This window comes from Typopeltis vanoorti, chromosome 26 (assembly GCF_054136105.1).
Source record: "Typopeltis vanoorti isolate ZY-2024b chromosome 26, IOZ_Tvanoo_1.0, whole genome shotgun sequence".
Taxonomy (NCBI): domain Eukaryota; kingdom Metazoa; phylum Arthropoda; class Arachnida; order Uropygi; family Thelyphonidae; genus Typopeltis; species Typopeltis vanoorti.
In genome coordinates this window covers 29,929,905-29,946,171 of record NC_143574.1, presented here as the reverse complement: position 1 = coordinate 29,946,171, position 16,267 = coordinate 29,929,905, and the positions used below count along the sequence as shown (strand labels likewise).

The window sequence follows — 16,267 nt, the reverse complement described above, 5'->3', positions numbered from 1 at the left end:
GTACTGTTCTTACAAATTTATACTGCCCATAATGAAAGAGAATATCATAATTTCGCTCGTAAAAAAACGAAACAGACTTCGGATTTAACAGCTCACATCGCCATTGTAAATCACTTCATGCATTGAAAGACAGCTAGTATATGTTTCGAAGGCAATTCATCACATACATTTATGAAACGTGGTTATTCGTTCATATGGAACTCTCAATAAAACTCCGGACGAGATTCCACATGATGATTAATCTGATCATGTAACACTAACTCAGATGACCTCAGTTATTCAAGCAATGAAAGGCAATTAGAAAGCTAATGATTTGTACCACGAGACTTGAATTTTCTATTATACATATTTTTAAGTTCCTTCTCTCTCTCTCTCAACATAGCATGATTTATGCTACCACATACATGCACAGTTTATAGACTTCGGGTATTTTGCCATTCGCATACATGATCGTGCGAGTAGCGACATAGCATGACTCTCCCTTCATCGCGATATCATCTTAAAGGATTCTCATGTCGCATTCGAATTGTTCGTTTGATGTTCGCTAATAAAGTGAAGTTTACAAGCGTGTCATTTACCTAAGGAATCAATGATGGAAACTTGTTAAACACAGATAACATTTCATGTTTGTGTTCAGATTTAACCTGGCTATAGATACGTTATTTCGTTAGTCTTTCTTTACGAAATAAGTGATCTAGACAGTTATCTTCTCAATTTATTACTTTATGTTAAGTATTCGATATATCGGTAAGGACAATATCCCTCAGTAGGAAACACGGGTTCCAAACATGTCGAAGACTTATCTACAATGTCTTTTTCAACTGAAGGGTTAGCTCTCATACGGTGGTGGAGGTCAAAATGATTACATGCCAACAGTAGCATAATTGCAATTTTGCGATATTGTGGAGTTTGTTACGCTTCTATGCGATGATCACTATCGCAATAAGATTACCCGAAATCATTGTCGATTGAGGAAACGCGGTTCCAGTCCTTTCTTTTACTGCTGTTTTACCCAATTAACTGCTCTATAATGTCAGTCGCAGTAATCTTTTCATAAATAAACGGATCACCGTATTGAAAACTTCTTAGAAAGATTCTAAATTAACACTTATTCTCGAGATTCTACAGAGGACAACTTTCGAATTGTTGAAAAACTGATATTTTATAATAATATATTACTCACAGCATAACTAAGTTAATCCACCCGACCAAAACAAATTGTTTTTGACTTCGCAAATCCATATATCACACTGACCACGTTAAAGCAACCGTAAAATGTGTATGATCAACCAATTTAAAAATTGCTAAAGCAAACTTTCGCTTCAAGTCGCTACAAATTCACTTAATGGGAACATCAGGCAAGATTTTATATCCTCCAGAGACATTCAAAGCATACCAGTGTTTGATGTAAATATATCTTGCTTCTGAATCCAATGCTGAGAGTTAGTTACAAAGTGATTCTTATGTAATAGTAATATAAGACTACAGATGTCTAGATTCGCGTCAGTTTTCTGCGGCACGAAAAAAAAAAGTTATTTTCGACTAATGACTTTAGTGTTAACACTGAGTAAAGCATCCTGTAACAATTTTATAACTAATTTAATATCGTAGAACGCAATTTTTTTCATGTTTATTTTTAAATATTGAGAATATATATAATTTCTGAATATGACACTAATTTGCATGAAGGTGCACACCGTAAAAAAAAAAAAAACGCCGTACATCAAGAGGGGAAAGAAGGCAAAATACGGAGATAATCCGCCACGGCACAGCAATCAAATATGTAATACTGCCGACACAAGCCAACAAAAACCTTCGCACGTCACACGGTTTCAGCATGAGCATTCATTGTTCCCCGCACATCCTCACTACCCATCCCCTCGACTGTCCTGGTGAACTCGCCTGATGTGACAGGTCATGTTTCACGCCAAACTGCCTTTCCAGGAAAGTTTAGCTAGCCGCCTAGCTCGAAGCCGTCATGAATATTCGAAACCGGATTGTCTTCCCGTACTGTTGATTTAATATGCCGCTGAATGTAGGCGCCTTCGTAAACACGATGTTTCAATAAGTCAATCGATTTGTGGTTGGGGCTTCTGGAAAATACATTCAAGCTCACTGCGGGAGATTACGAAAGAGAAAAAAATAAATGAAGACATAAAATGTGACAGGGAAAAAAAAGAGTCAAATTTCGTGGTGTTTAAGGTCTGGAAGCTATATGAAATATAGGCCCAAGCTTTGTGATGCAACAAATTGAAAAGCTAATAAAAAACGAACACTGCAGAGAATATATATATATATATATATACACACACACACACTTACCATAGTGTTATATCCTGATCTGAAATGGTAATTATCACCAGTGTTTCGATTATATCGATCGCTAAATCACCAGCTATTTGAGGACATCCATAATGGCTGCACGTGTAAGTAAACTTAGATGTTTTTCTGAAACCAGCACAGCATTATTTAAGTGACCCAGAACGAGAAGCACCAGTCACGAGCTTCCCGTCAACTCCCCCAACCCCCTTCAACATCGGAACAGACGGGAAGCGCGACTCGATAGCTGCATACCTCAAGAATAGCCGCCGTCGACACCGGGATGGCGACGAAAAAAAAAAAAAAAACAAATAAATAATAATAAAGAAAAGAAAGAAAGCAACCCTGTTCTGCCAGTTCTCTTCTGCCCTTGAGGGAGACGAGCTGCTAGCCCTTGCCTAGGCGGGGGCAAAATGTCACAGCGCTCCTTCGTGAGCATAAGAAAGCTTCCAGATCCACTGGAACCGCGCCATGAAAAGGCTCGGATCAGCTAGCTGAAAGACATTTTTCAGTAGTTACCCTGAGTGCAATGGCTTCTCCCTGTTCTCTTGCGCAAAACACTTCTAGGAAGCGAGTATCTGAATATCCGGTAGTGTTTGCCGATACTTTCGGCAGAGAACAATATCGAATAGTGAAATTTATTTATCTCCTTCCATGTACAATAACATGTTGTCGTGTTATTTTTTTTAAACAAAGTATACTGTAGCGCTTAATACATTTTTAATACCGCATTAATTAAATGCTAATAGTGACAAAGAGTTAAGACAAATGTTCACACAGGACGCAAATATTTTAACTTGAAATAGCATAAAGCAAAAGAAAAAATATATCACTTCCTGATCCGTTTGACATTTAAAACTAAAAAAAAAAAAAATCTTATAAAAAACTGATACGTCATAACTAAGCACGCTAACGAAAAAAAAGTTTTATTTGTATTGTGAATACCAAACGACCATTGTTGGCCAAACGTATTTCAACTAGTGGTTTTATTTAAAAAAATAAAATGTGACAGTAGTATTCGAAATAATTTGATGACCATATTATGCACTAGTGCCAATAACCCCAATATCTTCTTTTTGTAGTAATTTTAACATTCAATGATCGTTTCATAATTGATGTTATCAATTATAGCCCAGCTAGCTACAGTAATAATGATAACACAATCAGAAGTTGTAACTTTTTGGCAAAAGTTACAACTTTTCTAAGTAATTAAGGATTTAATGTACAGCGCTTACAGAAAACTATGCGGAGATATTTCAGTATGGAATATGTCCATCCAGAACTGTGATGTAGCCATCATAACGTTGTACCATACTTAGCACCAAGCGATTCAGGAGTTGCTGAGGAAAACTGGCCCAATCCTCCTTCAGAGCAAGGATAAGGTCTTCTTTGTTTTCTGGAGATGAATTTCGAGTAGCATTGCGCCTCCCTATTTCGTCCCAAACGTTTACGACGCAACAGGGATTGAAATCAGGAGCGTGGTAACCACTTGATTTGATTAATATCCTTGGTCTGTAGAAGTATCTCCACTGCTCGAGTACGATGTGGTGTGGCACTGTCATCCATAGAAAATTAATTCTTTGCCTACACCACCACCACGACGCACTCGAACATGACGGCTAAGAAAGTTGCAATATCGTCAAGTCAGTCTTTTGCCCAGCAGCTGTAGCTCGGTGCGTCCATTAAGCATAATGTGGCCCAACACCATGACCACACCATCACCGCCGTATTTATCTATCTATCCCTTTCAAGAACATTCTCGCGATGATAAACAGTACCACTTTCACGCCAGATCAAGTGTCGTCTAGAATCGGAGGAAAGACTAAAACCACTCTCATTTGTAAAGAATACATTAGCCCATTGGTGTCTTGTCCAATTTTTATCGATACAACACTACTGAAAAACTTGCTTTACGATGAGCTGTGGATAAAGCGACGGAGATTGCATCTTGTCGCAGATGTCTTGCCCATTTGTCGAGATATCCGCGTCGATTACGTTTTGCGGTTATAACCAAAAATCTGTCTTCGTGTTCCGTGGTAGAGCGAGGGCGGCCTAAACGCTGCCAAAGCCTGGATACAACGCTATGTAAGATTCCAAATTCTGTCAATATTAGTAATTCTGCGGTCTTTAATTTTCAATAATTCTTCCCTGCGTGAAATCATCTAGGCGATGTCTTTGAGACATTACAAGACATCCACGTTTGCAGCTTTATTCCTTCACGAGAAGAGCCTCCTTGAAATACAATTCGCTTAGCGCAGCTGTCTTTTTTTCCCCAAATCCTGTTCAGTGCTACCACGTGATCCCTTTGTGCACGATTCAAAAATATGTGTACCCGCTTTTTACTCGACATCGCCAGTTATACAAATTGCCACAAGCTGATTCGTCTGAATTTGCCGTTGTAATAAATTTACCACTGCAGAAATGTGCCTTCAATAATCTTCAATATCCAATGCTTACAAGCTGCCGAGATCATTAAGAGTGAATGTGATCTAATAAGATAGTGGTCAGCCACCTATATTCAAAATATATTTGCCGAAACTGGGAGCATAGCGTATATGCATAGGATTACAAAGATTGTGATAAACTAAGCAACATATACTGCCCAAGCATACTGTATTTCACTATTAAGCAGTTCTACTGTAAGAGAATTTATGTGCATACAAATACCATAATTAAAATTTTCGAATTTATTATTCATGCTAGAAACAAATACATGATAAATAAACAAGGAGTTGAAGTTCAAAGAACACATTGTAAAGGCGAAGTATTTAATCCGTTGTCTAAAGCGGTACATCTGGTTGCCTGGGTTTCGGGAAGATGAAGACCTAGAAAGCGGTGAATAAATGGAATATTCGATCTGCTAACTGTTGATATTAATTTGTTGAAAAGGTAAGATAAGTACCATCTCTGAAAAAAACATCATTTTTATACACTATCTACCAATGATTGTTCGGACATCCATTATTGGAAGTTATGGAACATTCCAGATTTGTTAATAGAATAAAAACCGATGTACAGATAGTAGGAAGCAGTATTTCATCATAGCAGTTGAATACAGGTGTCCATACGTGCCTTTACTGCTCAACTGGAGCATTCAAAATCAATCGTTGGCGATGTGATCAAATGGAGACATTCTGGCATCCGACAGTCGCCTAAAAATGGACAGGGGGGGGGGGGTGTTAAAACAGGTGGCACAGACCATCTCTGATTAGTTCCAGAGCGCCAGTAACACCATGGTGAGCACTAATACTGTACGAAAAGAACTCCAATTACTGGATTTCCACGGAAGGACAGCAGCACACAAGCCGAACATCACAATGAACAAGGCTGCTCGTCTGGCCTGGTGCAAAGAGTGTGTGAACTGAACACCTGACCAGTGGAAAATGATACTCTGGAGCAGTGAATCAAAGTTCGCCTGTTTCCAGTCTGATGGCAGGGTATGGGTGTGGAAGCTTGTTACCACAGTAATGTTTGGTGGTGGAGGAGTAATGGTGTGGGGTGCATTCAGCTAGTTTGGAGTGGGACCACTGGTTGTTGTCCGCAATTCCATGAAGGCAGCTCAGTACCTTGATATTCTGGATAATCAGGAGCTGCCTACACTGTAGAGTTTTTATGGAAGACCTTTGTTATCAAGACGACAATGCCCCATGCCACGGAGCTGCAGCTGTTATGGATAGTATGAAGAGCTGAGTGTTAAACGACTGCCCTGGCCTGCACAGAGTCCTGATCTCAATCCCATCGAACATATGTTGGACGAATTAGAGCGGCGATTGATGTCCAGAGCAATACGTCCTCGATCTGCCGCTGAACTCAGTGCTGCTTTGGTGGAGGAATGGAGACAAATTCGACCTGATGTCTGCTCCACATTGGTGTCCATCAAAAGATGCAGGAGGTGATAAAGGCCAAAGCTGGACATACTCGATATTAGGGTTCGCCTGCTGGTATATGAATTGTAAATTGCGAATGTCCAGACAATTATTGGTAGATAGTGTATGTATGCAATATACAGCCTAAGATGGGATTACATGAATGGAGGAGAAATATCGTATATTAAACTTAATATGAACGACTTAAAACTTCACTTTTTAAATCAATCTATTTGAAGTTAAAATGCAGTTTATGAAAGGCCTTAAAGTGCTTTTAAACGTATTAGTTTAAGAGACAGGGCGTAATTCCAGGTATGCAATAAATCGCTGTAGCTCGACAATATACAACTTCATGACGACACACACGCCATAGCCTACCATTAAAAAAAGAAAAAATAAACAAAAACAGTACACTGCTCTCCAACCAACAGGTTTCAGGTTCAAAAAACCATTAGCCAATCCATGTTATGAAAGTACTATACGTTTACAAAAAAAAAAACCTTGATTTGGAAAATTTTTGTGTTTCCCAACCATTTCTAGAACGAATATATCCAAGATTAGTTGCAAAAAAGCCTAAGCTAACCTGACAATAAATGTGTTCAGAAAACGAATTCTAAACACGTCGAACGATTTGAAAAACACAAAATTACTGTCTACATTAAAAAGTACTAATAATGTATGTGCTACAATTCACAACTTTCAGAAATTATAAAATAAAAGATGTGATTTTAAAATATCGTGAATATCTTTTCTTTTTTTTTTTTTTTAAAGTAAACTATTCTGCACATCGCTGACATTTTTGTAGGAAAAAAAAAAAAAAAAAAACTTAAGGGCATTTTCTTTCAGAAAATTTTGGGACTATGTTAAAAATAGTCCCGAAGAACCTTCTCAATAAACTGGAGTACAATCATTCTGACGATCGCTAAGGGTCAATATTCCCCCACGCATATTATGAAAAAAAATAAAATAAAATAAAAAAAATAAGGGCAACTATATTTAATGAAATGATAGACTGAATGAAATAATAGTGAAGCGAGGTGCTTCCTTTTTACTGCAACCTGATAATAGGTAGAGTGAAACATGTAAGAACCAGTTACCGAGCTAATTTTTCCATTATAGCCGTGTTATCTAATGGTGCGCGTAAGGTCTTTCGGGGGGGAGGGGGGGGGGGTGAGAACGTGGCACTTTTTACTTTTATATTCTTGTCGCGGATTAATTTTTTTTTTTACTTATCGAAAAATTAAAGGAAATATTAAACAAAATATGAAATATGTCTCTTGGCATGCGTCCATTGATCTCCGTTAGGCTCGAGTGAATTTAAACTTGTCATGCAAATAGTTCGAACCAGCGGTCGGAACTTTCCAATAAATTTAAGCTACGAATCATTCGTATCTTAAATGCAATGGTCCAGAGCGAGTTTTGCTATCTATGCGTGCATCTACACATTCATTATACTCGTAAAGCAAATGTTAAATTTTAAAAGGGATACGCGGTTAGTGAAAGTTCCACAAACGCTGCATCAGAAAAAACTAAGGCATCCTTGAAGCACAAATAATTCTCGACAGACAATATTTTAATTTGACAAATTAGTTTAGTTCTGTTCAGCGAAATTTCAACACTGATCGAAGCAGTTTACTCTTTAAAGCAAGAAAAGAAAACAGAGAATGATAACGCAAAAAAAATTAATAAAAGTTTGAGTTATTAATTTTATTATTATAATATTGTTATAATTTTATTATAACAATAGAATTACTAACTCAACTCTCTGAACGTCTTTCTAAAATTATGAAGAAATACAGTTTTGCCACTACTTACAAACCTATCAACCAAATTTACAACTTGTTACTTTCTTCTAAGGACAAACTCCCACCTTTGATGTTGCCTGGCGTTTATGAAATTCCATGCTCATGCAAAATGTCTTACTTTGGACAGACAGGTAGGTCTGTTCAGAAACGCATCTCGGAACATCAAGACCAGACCACATTCGTCTTTTTAAACCGCAAAAATCTGGCCTCTCTCAACACGGAATTGAAAATCCAAACCATAGGATCCATTGGGAAAAGTCTACACTTTTACATAGATATAAACGTGAACGTTTATACAAAGAAAGTTCTGAAGCCCTACTACACCACAGACCAAACTTAAACCACAACGACGTTCTTACTATTCCTAAAGTATGGGAAATTGTCATACAAAATTGTGTTAAATAATTAATTTTTTTTTTTTTTTTTTTTTTTGTAATAACGTTACGCACGTTTAATGAGATTCTATTGTAATCATGCGCCCTAACTGTATGTTATTCCTATTATTGTTTTAAACTACTGTACTGATGATGTCCTAAGATACTTAGGATGAAATATTTACAATTAAATAATTTTCACTGTGGTTAATACGTATTTCTTTTAATTAATTTTATTATGTATATTCTATTTACCGGCATTTTAAAATTATACAAATCAATAATGTATATAGGTTTTTTAGGTTTCATAATATATACATTATTGATTTCCAAAGTTTTGGTTAAAAAAAAATAGAAACGGTTAATTTTTATAAGCCTTCAAACAATAAGAAAATACCTGCACTGGTCGAACATAAAAAAACACAACAGGTAGCGTGGATTTATTATTTTTTTTTTGTAATGTTAAATGAATATCGTATTACTTTTCAATAACTATTAAGATAGATTTGCAACTACCATTCAAAAGACTAAAGATATTTAGTATTCCAGAATAAACTACATATTAAAACAAAGTATTATTTCCTGGAGCAGATAAAAATAGAACCCTATGTTGACGACGCGTACTGCAAATTCGCTGGTAATCAAGCAGTGGAACAAAACACTCAACTTCTACAAAGAGACGATAAAACCAACGAAGCAATGGATAAAACAAACAAAAAATAAAAAAATACACTTTAGATGCATTTCGTAAGCAGTTTTATATAGACAGCATTATCACAAACGCTGAAGCTAGCCACATTCCCCCCCCCCCCAATTCTCCATTAAAATGGTCTGATTGAAACTAATACTGAAATGGCTACATGTTAATAGTCCGATAATATATCGAATTTTATTAAATTCCATCCAGTCTGAGAGGAATTACCATTTCGATACCAATCGTTCCGTCAATAAAACAATCCAATCAGAGCAGAGGAAGGGAGGAGCGAATTTTCACGTCAGTCAGTTCTTAAAACCGATATGCAACAACACATAAAACAAATACGATGCATCGTTTGGTAGTATTTTATTATTGGTTATATGCAAATAAAATTCAAAACTGATATTTTGTCGATATATACATTATTTCCATATGAGCTTTATGACCGATAACTACAATATTTGTAAACAATCTTGACACTACAAATGGTCCAATTAGAACCAAAATTGAAATGACGAAACAATTTTTCATAGATTCTAAATACTATAACAAACCTATAAGCGAACACCCAGACTCCGAGACGAGTGTTGAATATATATTTAACTGGTTCTTGACGATTATATTTTTAACCTATCGCTGATAACTGGCACACTTCCAAAAGAATAACAAGACTGTGATAACAGCTCAAAAAGGAATGCGAAAATAATCTGAAGAATTACAGACCCATCCTTTCGAACATGTTTCCTCGAAGATATTAGAGAATTTTTTTTTTTTTTTTAAAGGAAACATTTCTAATAACCAGTTAGAAGAAAGAGAAAGGGTAAGTTATCGAGAGCGACGGAAACTAGCAAATTTTCAACATTTTAAAACCTGCTTACACAGTATTCCATGAAATTCTAATTTAAATAACTTGGCAGTTATACGAATTCCTGGTAATGATCGAGAAGTTAAAAAGTTATTTTAATACCTAATTTCAAATATTATACTAAACAAATGCTACGGCAGTTTCCATGGCCAAGCAAGACTACTTTGGAAATAAAAAAATACTGCATAAATTACCACCACCTTGCCTTGTTAGAGGCCTAAAGTAGTGTAAAACCATGTCTGATCCTCCGAGCTATATTCTCAACGTACTTAGCCCTTGACCGAATCACAGTAAATACTGATAGTAAGAATACTGATAGCAGAAATGTCGCAATCAACAAATGTCAGCAATGGATTAGTTGCCGTATAGATTCTCATCATGTATGTGTGTGAGTGTAGTGCATTTTTTTTAATGCTCCTTGTATTCGTGCTAAGTACACAGAACCCTTGAATTATAAACTCATAAGGATACGCGACCTCGTATCATATAAAACACGCTGCAAATGAATATAGTGAATAGCACGTACGCAAATAAGCTATCAGAATGCCTACTTCGCTAAGACAAGCTTGCAAGGGTTCCTACAATTCATTCATTTGTCCATCGTCATGTTTAGTGCACCGTTTTTAATACACGGGAAAAGTTCCAATTATCCGTCGTGGATAATCAGAAATTTGTTCGTCTTGAACAAATTAAAAAAAAAAAAAAAAAAAAGAGGAAGAATATGAACAGAATAGCAATGGTTCCCGGAAGTGACATCTCCTTTCAATATTTTGAGAAATTTTATGAATAGGTACAAATTAAATTCTTAACTGAATGATTGTGGGAGTCACACAAAAACTTACAAGGCGACTATGGCAACAACGCGAGAAGTTGTGTCAACTGTTGCTAGCAAAACAACTGTGTACAATGAATGCCTTCCTATTACGCCTGAGAGTGGCCTACTCTTAGATGCACGAACTGTTGTATAATTTTTTTTCTATGTTAAGCCTTTACTTTCCTTGGGAAATTATGTCTTTGGACGTTTTAGTTAAACATTACAAGTGAGAGCAAACGAACTAACACGTTTTTGCTGAAATCGCAGAACAGCCGTTTTAATATATATTAGTTCCCTTTCAAAGACTTCCTGCAGTCTCTTCAGATCGCTTATAACTCAAATTTGTAGATATAAAGATTTTTATTTGAAGGAAAGCGCAGAAACGCTTATAATATCTTCGCTTTCCTTTCATCTCTTGACAGTTGCAACCCACTTATTACTGAGTATGAATAGGGACCAGGGTTTCATTCTTTACGATATATGGAAGTCCATCACCCGTTCGTGTAGTACAGGGCTATCCAACCTTAGGTAATCCGAGGGTCGCATTAAAAAAAAAAAAATATCCGAGGGCTGCATCACAATGCGTATCTAGTAATTTGGTGAGCAGCAGCAACAGAACCTTGAAAGCTGAACAAACGAACACCAATTGCGCACTATCGCGCGCTCACGTTCCTCGTGAGCGCCCGGAGCATGCGCGTTGGAACAAAACAGTGTAAGAACGCTTCTTTGACACATCTAATATATGAAAAACACGTGAGTATATAGTGGTGTAAAAACACCAAATAAAATTATCACCATCGAGATTATCGATTAATGATAGAATTAAAATATCTAAGACGCATTCGATTCAAATTGTTATTTTATTTTTTCGCTAGTGAAAATCAGAACGTACAGATGGGCCGCATGCGGCCCGTGGGCAGTGCTTTGGACAGCCCTGATGTAGACGATTGTCGTCGCACTGTGTCAGACTTATCTAGCCTCTTTATCGGAGAACTGAAAGATTGGTCTCGAGTTTTCAACAGCCTGATGAAAAAGTAGGTTAACCCTTTGCTCACCAATACTTGTACATCACTGAAAATAACAAACCATCTACCTCTTGCAGTGGTTTTGTTAAAACCTCACACAACGCACGGATATTATGGTTTAGAACTTGCGCTAATATTCAGAGATGAAATGGAAGTCATTTTGTATAAAATATGGGTAGTTTTAATAATAAAAAAACAGAACATGTTTTGAGCTTTTATATTGTATTCTTAGAAAATGCGCAAAATTTTATGTTACGCATTCTATCCTAAAAGCTTAACAATTAAGACACACTTGGTAAATAAAGTTTAATAAATATATGCACGATAGCTGCATTTTCAAGCCACCCGGTTGTCATCCTGCTGGAGGATAACGAATTAAAAGAACATGCAGGAAACTAGCACTACTACGAGCGAACGCTTCAAGCATACGATGTGCGCTGAAATAGACAATTACGTGACTATAGGAAGAGCTGTGGTTGAAGTATTTCCCTTGAACTCGCTTCAACTCGTATGCAAATTGATTTTACTGACTATGCCTGTACCAAAGAGGATCACGAGCTTTAGTCGTCACATTACACAAACTTGTAACCAGGGGTGCGACGTATGATTTACTAATAAAATAAGTGATTCATATACCATTAAAAGTGACTATTGCATCTACTACTGAATTAAATATTATTATTTATACGGGTACTCCATGGAGTCAAAAGACTCATCGCAGGAGACCCACACTATATATTAACACAATACCAATCATACATCTCCTTAAACATATTCACTTGGCGCTCACAACCACCTCAAAATCCATTCCACTCATTCATCACTCAAAAAAAACCTACATGTAATAAATTCAATTAAGATACACAGTCATAAAAGCATTAAATGAATAAAAGGCGAAGTTCATTTATTTCTGTCATTAATTGGCCTGCGGACCCACGCTAGCAAAAGTTACTTTCAATATTACCCCCCCCCCCCCAGCTATATCTACAATTTCATATCTACACAGATATGAAATTGCATTTTAATTATAACCTTTGATCACGATTTTTGAAAGAAAACAGAAGAAACAACAAATAACATTCGCGACTAAATCAGTTTCATCATAGCACTTTGTAGGTATACGCATTTTTATTTTTTTTAACACCCGACCTCATAAAACGTGAATGGTAATGTAATCAATAAGACAAACGACATCTCGCAAATATATTTTAAAAGTTGCACTGTGGCGCTTGGTAACTTTGGAATATAAATCTGAAACCTATGGGATACAGATCTATTTATAGATATAATTACGTTTATATCATGCAATTTAATATAACGTAATGATGATCGTCTAATTCAAACATCTTAAAAAAGGCGGACCGATAAAATCAGACTTATTTTTATGCTGGAACATAAAAATGAATTTTTGCGCCCCAAAAAAATTCATTGGATAAAGGATTAAAACTAAGTATATAATTTCTTGGCATCTTTAATATTATATATATAGAAATCTTCTTATCAGAAATATATAAGTGGAACAAGTGTGTGGTCCGTATTTCGTCGCACGCTGATAAAGTATATATCCCCCCCCCCCTCACACACACCACCAGTACGTGGCCAACAAATCGTCTGTCCATTTATTGAAATTACTGTCCGTAACCTAAATCCTTTCTCTCGATTAAGTGCCGAAAATAACTTAGTAATATCGCAAAGCTTTGGTAATCCCGTATTGTTAAATAACTCCGATATTGATCGGACGATGATGACCAAAGGTATGTTTATTTGGTATGACTTGACGATGTCTGCTTCGTCGTACACATCAAAATTTACATAGTCCATAGCGGCATTTACAATTATTGACTATCACAATTTAAATGACTATGAAAAGTACTCGCGAATTATAATCACGCCTTTCCATTTTTAAAGTTTATCAAATGCATAATGTATCTGTTGAATTCGTTTTATCGGTTTCGTATTACAACAGCTGTTGCTGGAAGGAATTTAAATTTGGTATTGACGATTTCTGCTAAAACTTCCAGAGACCTTTCACAGTTTTAATGTAATAAATCGTCCATTTTTTTTTTAATTTTTAATAAAACCACTAAAATGATGCAAAAAAACACGAACAGTAAACGAATCGTCTGCAATATGCATTAGCCAAAAATAGCAATTCATTTACTGTGATTTTGAATGGCATAACTACAAAAATGCCGTTAGTGCTATTTCGAAAAGGTTATTCAAGATATTCGGCATTTTAACCCGGAGCACTAACGACTGACCCAAGAAGCCTGAATTTCCTATTAAATCGTCTTGGAAATCTAAGATGTCTGAAATCATGCATGAATGATTGCTACATCTGAACTCAGTGTATTACGAGACAAGCAAAAAACAAGTTTCCCCTTAAGGAAATCGTTTCAACGCTAGAATATTTTTTTAAAGGATGATTCAATGTTTATTGGTCAGCCAGGAAACACAATTTACAGACAAAAAATACAATGGTAGGAGGTAGATGACATGTGCGTATAGATGGAAGATCAAGTAGTGAAGACAATGCACTGGGTAGAGTGGAGATCCTTCTTATAGTGAGTCCTTGGAGGTGTCGCGTAATAATAAAAGCATGAAATGGGCAGGGATTTATAATGTTTAATTATGTACTGTATACACGTGCCTGTGGAAATGGCGTTTGCTGTGATAAGCGCTAGGTTGACAGAAAGACCGTTATAGATTCAACTATCGGCGACTAGAAGAACTCTCTCCTAGGCTTTTCTTCAGCAGAGGTTTGGAACCGTGAGTTTTCCACCATAAAAACTGATTTTACTCCCCATCTCCCTTAAAAATCGACAGTAGAATTCACGCCGTTTCAGATAACATATACCGGTTAGGATTTAGTACTAGGGGACGGTAGCAGTTATCTGCTGAACCCCCCCATAAAAAATCTCAGCTATCACCGAGGCCTGAAGGATGGAAGTTAGCCGCGAACTGTCTTCCTAAAGACAAGGCTAAAAGAGCTCCATCTTGTCGCTTTGGGAATAAAAGGCGTTAATGGACTCTCATTTTATTAAATAAACATTTTTTGACAAATGGCAAGCTGCTTTTCATTCCTTTTATCGAATTTCAATTGCTCATGATCATGTCTTGAAATGAATAAATGTGCGTTTCTGAAGGAAAAATAACACTTCAGAACTAATCAAGGGCAAACATTACATTCAACAGCAGCTTACTCAAAGAACGCGAAGAACTTTATATGTGGGTTTTTCAACTTAAAAAAAAAAAAAAAAAAAAACTCCGGAGACACGGGTCTCGTATCAAGCAATAAGACAGTAGCTCAGTTTCTTGATCTGATAATAGAACATTCAATCCAAATAGTGTACAAGAAGAAACAAGCTTGAAAATACTTAAACAATACTTTAGCATTACCTACATTATCATATGGCAGCGAAATTTGGGTAATAAACAAAGAATAAAAACAAGTGAAATGATATTCATGAGAAGAACTGCAAAATATACATTAAACAAAAAAAAAAGGAGAGGAAATGATATTTTAAAAGAAATAAAATCAACAGAAGAAAAAAATGAAACAATTACAAACAAAATGTCTGTAATTGGACCCATCGAAGTTGATAATATATCACCAGAAGCAATACGGTGTTACGCTTTCCGGGACTAATTCGAACTTCAGATCCGCACTTCGCAGTCATACGACTAAACATCGATAAATTCAGTTAAACTAGTAAAAGTCAATAAAAACTAGAGAAACTAAAGACTATCATTAGATACCACCACGAATGGTTCGCAATTATGCCTACAAAACGAATAACTGATATGTATAAGATTAGTTACTATAAAAGCAAACGTCGCACTCCTAGATAACATCACGGTCTTTAAATCAATTTTACTATACAGCTATGACAACTAGCACAAGGAAGTTAGTTCCCAAGATCATTGCGGAATAAGGAAACTATCCAAGGTCATCGGGAAAAAAAAAAAGGGCTGAAATGCAAAACTGAATATTTCAAATATATCGAAAGTAACTGAATTGTTCTCTTAAAGGCTGTGACCAATTTTTTCCGCTCCATAATAATGTGCGATGGTAAATTGTTCGGATTCTTTCTAAATAAAAGTACTTCATTAAGAAAATAAAGTACAGCATGAGTTATCTACTAATCTAAAGCGGAAACCCGATTTATTCGAACAGATTGAGATGGGCCAGATAATTGACAATCCTAACTAATAAATAACTGAATATTTGATGAGCTAATAAGTTCGATGAACGTACACTACTTTTATGAACGACCAGTCAAATTAAGTATAGTATAGCACAGTCTGAAATAAGATTTTATGTTTACGTACTGTTAAGATGAGCAAGAAAAGTTATACTAAACAGAACCATCTAAATCATATCTATAGTTCTGATTTTATCCTATTAGCACCAAGTCTAATCTATTAAAATGAAATCTTAACCTTCAGATTTCCGGTTTGACCAAACATACTTGAGAAAATGTTTAACGATTAAGGAAAGA

At 36.0% G+C, this 16,267-nt stretch overlaps 1 protein-coding gene across 2 annotated transcripts in view; it reads right to left on the bottom strand.

Annotated features, from left to right (window-relative positions):
- The window catches only part of CtBP (C-terminal binding protein), a 182,766-nt gene that overhangs the window by 134,351 nt on the left and 32,148 nt on the right, over nt 1–16,267 (bottom strand). The window contains exon 1 of one of the 2 annotated variants that reach the window (XM_090414913.1): nt 2,323–2,700. The exons of the other annotated variant lie outside the window; for it this stretch is intronic. The gene's annotated coding sequence lies outside the window, so the exon portion shown is untranslated. Of the gene's footprint in view, nt 1–2,322; nt 2,701–16,267 lie in introns of those variants that run through there. 2 annotated transcript variants of the gene reach the window in all.